General features: G+C 39.6%; 1 pseudogene; it reads right to left on the bottom strand.

Moving 5' to 3' along the window:
* Positions 1 to 2,411: 2,411 nt before the first annotated feature.
* LOC102985767 (lysophosphatidylcholine acyltransferase 2B-like) lies at positions 2,412 to 3,949 on the bottom strand (annotated as a pseudogene).
* Between the last annotated feature and the right edge of the window lie 2,054 nt (positions 3,950 to 6,003).

Below are 6,003 nucleotides of genomic sequence, written 5' to 3' on the forward strand. Positions count from 1 at the left end.
ATAATAACTATAAATGGAGTATAACCTTTAAAAATTGTGAATCACTATATTGTACACTTGTAACTTATATAATATTGTACGTCAACTATACTTCAATAAAAACAGTGTTATATATTAAGGAGGGTTTAAATAGAGCAGTGTTTAACATTTTGAGGTTAAAAGGTAGAGTATAATGAAGTAATGACCCTAACATTTTGTATAGCTCACTATCTAATTAGAGATAATTTCAAACTTCAGTGAATATTTGAGTATTAGTACCATTGTTTGAATAAAGATATATCTTGGTAACTATTTTTAAGTGAAAATCTCTTATTTAAATGAATAATTTCCATTACCTTTAAAAAATCGTATATGAATTACATATGCATGCATTATTATCATGGGACTATCAAGCTGGGGAGTTGTTACAGAATGAATTATTTGTGTCCTCCCAAAATTCATATGTGGAAACCTAATCCCCAATGTGATGGTATTTGGAGGTGGGGCCTTTAGGAGATGACGAGGTCTCAAGGGTGGAGTACTCATAAAAGGGATTAGTGCCCTTATAAATTAGACTCCAGGGAATTCCCTGGTGGTCCAGTGGTTAGGACTCTGCGCTTTCACTGCTAAGGGCGCAGGTTCGATCCCTGGTCGGGGAGCTAAGATTCCACAAGCAGCCCTGAGCAGCCAAAAATAAAAAATATAAAAATATAAATAAATAGAGACCCCAGAGAGCTCCCTCTGCCCCTTCTGCAAGGTAAGCCCACAGTGAGAAGACATCTATGAATTAGGAAGCAGGATCTCACCAGACACTGAATCTGCCAGTGCATTGATCTTAGACCTTGCAGCCTCCAGAACTGTGAGAAATAAATTTTGGTTGTTTAAGCCACCCAATCTATGGTATTTTTGTTATAGCAGCCTGAATGGACTAAAACAATGGGGATTATGAAATATCACTTATCCATCTCCTTTTCTCAGATCAGAACTGCATGGAAATTATTTCAAAATAATATTTGATTTTTTTTCTTTCCCTTCCCTTAAGCTTTTTCCATCTGCTCACCTTTCTCCCACTCTTATCTCTTCTTCCTTTCTACTCTTTCAAAATACCAGGAAGCTAACTAATGACCTTTAAGCTTTAGGGGCTCCACTTGCACAAGCCCTTGCAAAGGTCTAGTAGGGTCCCTAGGAATGTGTCTACTTGGGTATGTTTTTGTAAGGTCTGCATAAGTAAGAGATTTTGACTACAAGTGATCAAGACTCTTCCCCCTTAGTCATATATCCCTTCATATCTGGTGGCATTGAGTGGCTGTAGGCATTTGGAGGATTCAGCCACAATGAAACTGAGTTGGGGATACAGTAGTTTGGGTTAGCAAGGCATATTTATTGGTTCAAAATCACTTCCACATCTAGATAAGTTGTTGCTCCCTGTCCTGGTCTAGGAATGGCTTCTAGGAATACTTCACTGATTCAAGGTGACATGAAGGGGTAGGGCTCAAGGTCACATCACCATGTGAAGATGTCTTACAGCAAATGATGCTGGAAGTACATGGATAGTGAAAGAGGTACACAAGAGTAAGCAGAAGTTTCATGGGTGCCTAGTCAGAACAAAAGAAATATTCTCAGTAATGCAAAACATTCGACTATAAATACAAACTTTTCCTTTTTGGTGAGAGTCATACATAACAGAATTTATCAGAATTCCTGTATTTATAACCTATGTTTATTATATTAGCTTTCTTTTCTCATTTCTTTTCTCATGATTTCTTTTCCCATTCTAAATAATCACTTTTATACCTGAAAAATAAATAAAGGGAAGCTATGCCATATATAAGTGTTTCAATGGTATTCCCAATACTATATCTTCCTGATGTTTATTTTTATTTTGTCTTGTACCATAAGAACATTTGGGCTACTATGAGAAAGAGCAAGGAAGCATTTATGCAGCAGATCCTTTTTGGAGAGAAGAATAATGGTAACAAAGTATTTATTTATTGCTAGTAGAGCTCTTAATGAGATATTTTCTCTGCAAAAATGAGGGCGAGGTGGTGGGCTGTAATATTCCTCTGGCCTTAATTTAGCAAAAAGAAGGCCCTTTATTTTACTTCTTTGTTTTTCTTACTTTAAGCAGAATAAAGGCACTAACTAGAACCATGCTGGGTGAACAAAGTTATAAGCAGATATCTTATTTTTCTACCTTTAGGCCACATTGAAACAAACATACTATCTGAAGAAGAAAATTAGGTACTATAAAATCAAATTGAAATATATATTCCTTAAGCACATTTTAAATATCATAATTAAGTGCCCAGGCCACTTAGAGTAAAAACTATTGTGTTTTTCCTCAAAGGATAATTTTTATTTCAATCATAGTTTCAACTTGGATGTTAACTTTCACCATTTTCGGGGCTGACTTCAACATCTGAATACAACCATCAAACCTGTACTTGTTGTGGTAATGAATATATATAGGCTGCCTGGAGGTCTAAGTATGAACTAAATAACTTGTCATATTCTGGATGCTTCAGGGCAAAGTTCTTAAAGGTCCTGTATGAAATGTACTCTGAGTTCTGTCCAGCTATCTCCCGAAAGAGTCTGGAAACATCAAGATTTGGCACTCCAAAAGCTGCCCGAAGTATAGCAGCTAACTCCTGTTCGGTTATGAAACCATCATTATCAAGATCAAAAAGCTTAAATGACATTTGCAGAATCTTTTCAGTGTTGGCAGGATTGCATAGGACAGTCAGACCTATCACATACTCTCTGAAGTCTATGCTGCCATCATTATTCCTGTCAAAGAGGGCAAAAAGTTGTCTCAAGGGCTCTGAAATTGGGAGTTTCAAATAATTCGCCAACTCTGTAATTCCTATCTTCCCTCCTTTTGAAGCAACTGCAATTGCAGCATATTCATCCAAACACTGATGAATATTATCCCAATCTAACTTTAATTTCTGGTTAATTTTTGTAAATTCAACCAAACCGGCTTCCATGGGTAGTCAAAGTTTACCTGCAGAAATCATCAGTCTGCAATCTTCATTAAGTGTGATCTGTCACAGGCACCCCAAGAGCATTGGCCATGATGATCCTCATTGTATTGGCAAAAAGGACGGGGTCTTTTTTTCTCGGTCATTTGGGATATAAACGGGCATAAACTCAACTTCTACCCTGGTGAAGAGTTGACTCAGGGTCAATATACAGGTCTGGAAGCCTGTAAACCCCTGCCAGGTCCAGGTCACAGTGTCCAGGGTGTTTGGGTACCTGAGCAGTATTGGCTGCACAGGAACACCTGGAGAGAAGGCCCCTAGTTTAAAGGTGACCAGACAGCTGTGGTTGGTACACACTCCTTGCAGGAAAATCAGGATCTGTGGCCACTTCCTATCAGATGTCACTCACCTTAGGATTTCCTCCCGGGTATTCTTCCTCGAATTGGGGTCATCTCAGGTCACAAGCACCGGCTGTGTTGACAGTAAGAATTTCCCAGCCACGGGGATACGCACATTTTGACTCGTGGAGACCACCGAGGGGAACCCTGCCACGACACAGGTGACTGCGTCAAAGAAACTAGTGCGGTGCTGCAACGAAGATGCGGGCCTTGTCTCGGGTTGCCTTTTCCCCTTTCACTTTAACCAGGAACCTTGCTGAAAAAAAAGTCACCTGAAACAAGAACTTGAGGGTTGGTTGCACCAGTCTTCTTCTCCAACTCCTGGTGGGCTTGGTTGGTCGAGCACGACGACCTATGGTGGAAAGCGCAGCCACGGGCCAGAGGAAGATGAAGAGGACGGTCGATGCAGGACACGCGCACCGGCACCAGCACAGCCCCCATGAGGATGATGTAGGCCCAGTGCCACGCGCTGATGTGCGTCTGCTGCATGAAGGGGTTGTCCACTGCCGGCGGGTACAGGGACTTGCTTGTGTCTTGGCTGAGGGCGGATTCCAACACCGCAGCCTCGGAATCAGAGGTGGGCTGTGCCATGAAGCCCACTATTCCTTAGTCTCAGGACGCCTGTAGCTTGGATCTGGGGGTGGCCCCCGGAGTGTACCGCTGCCCCATATTTAAGTGCTCTTTCCGTTCACACATAATTAGAACTCTTTGAGGCAATTGTGGTTAATAGAAAATGATATATTACCTTTAAAATCAGAAAAATCAAAAATGGTAAATGATGTAACAGGAGAATTAGAATCATATCAACAGCACAATCTTTTTTGCTTTTTGTAAATGGCCTCCTTTTGACATATATGCTTAATAAATTATTTTCACATAATTTCTGAAACTTACATTAAGTGTATTTGTGTACCTAAGGATGAATTAAATAGATGAATATTTATTAATCACAATTTTTTAATTTAAATGCCATTACCAGTCAAGTTTACTTACAGTGAGATGCTTTGGCAGTTGGTAAGTCAAATTCATTTACTCTTCCTACAAATGGATCTCTGTATGCTAAGCGGTCTAACTGATGGCAACCTTGAGCCTTTATATCTGTTACACGTACTCTTCTACATCCACTGAAAATTACAATACATCCATTATCATAGGCCAGGATTAGCCGTGGCACGTTTTGATGCTTATTGTTAATATTAGTCCAGATGAACTGGTCAGCGTTCCAAACTGACATAAGCAACAACAACGAGAAACCTTAAAATCACCTGTGTCAGAAACACGTTTTCATTAAAATAAGTTAGGATTACTTCATTGCGTCACCACACAGGGTCAATAAAGTCTTGTTCCTTCCTTTGTTGCTGCCCTTTGAAAATGATCAAGAGGGAAGCATAATTAAAGTTGGTGTGAACCAGGCTCTCTGCTAAACCTTGTAGCATTTGCTGTATCAAATATTCCTGTTTGCTAATTGCTAATTTAAATTCCTCCAGAATTAAAAGTCAAATTGTAAGTTTCTGAAAGATGTTTCTAATTATTGGAACACAACAGGTTACCCATAAAACAGAAAGAGCAGTGTGGATACCAAAGCCAGTTAAACAGAATGTGATCTAAGTGGAAAGATTATGGGCTTTACAACCAGAAGGATCTAGGTCAGATCCTGGTTCCAACCCTTGTACTGTGGGCATTGGCCAGTCTCATTTTCACATCTGTAAAGTGGTGATACTCCCTACCTTGAGATGTTATAAGGCACAAGTACTCCCTACCTTGAGATGTTATGAGGCACAAGTACAATGTACATAGAAAACTGGGCTTTTATTGGCAACACACGTTGCTAGGATACAATGATGAGAATTCTTAGGGACATTCCACTTTCTTCTGTCACTATCAGAACTATGCTTAGTGAGGGAAACATTCCTTTCACCAGCTTAGTCTTGTTTGGGAACACAGTTGTAGTCTCTAAGGAGCCATGATTTGGCAATGTTACCGGTTGTCTCCCATGCCAGATGAGAGCAACCCAAGAGAATGAGTAGTAATCCCTTGAGTTGGTCTCATCCTCTATTCTGTAATTCTTCCCACTATTTTTTTTTTTTTTTTTTTTTTTGGCCACACTGTGCGGCTTGTGGGATCTTAGTTCCCTGACCAGGGATTGAACCCAGACCCAGCAGTGAAAGGGCCGAGTCCTAACCACTGGACTGCCAGGGAGTTCCCTTCCCACTCTTATCTGTAAGGCTCATTAATACTTTTGAACCCTTGTTTGATTTAACTGCATTCTGTATATGGTTCTTAAGGGAAAGATCAACATTACCATGTCATCTTTCTTTCATATTTCCCACACAGTGTCTAGCAGTGTATCAAATATATTATTTATTCATTTAGCAAATATTTGAGTTCCCACAATGAGTCAGGCTCTTATTCTAGACGCTGGATATATGTCAGTTAATAAAGCAAAAATCTCTGCCCTGTGGAGCTTAGATTCTAGTGCACATAGGAAGTACAGTATTCAATCCTTGTTGCATAAAATGGGGCAAAAGCACATTTTGATCTCTTTTCTAAATCTCTCACCAATTTAGCTGAAGAATTAAGGCAAGTAATTTAATGGATGTGCTTCCCTACAATGTTTAATAAATATATATGTATATATAGAATCT

This window comes from Physeter macrocephalus, chromosome 4 (assembly GCF_002837175.3).
Source record: "Physeter macrocephalus isolate SW-GA chromosome 4, ASM283717v5, whole genome shotgun sequence".
NCBI lineage: Eukaryota > Metazoa > Chordata > Mammalia > Artiodactyla > Physeteridae > Physeter > Physeter macrocephalus.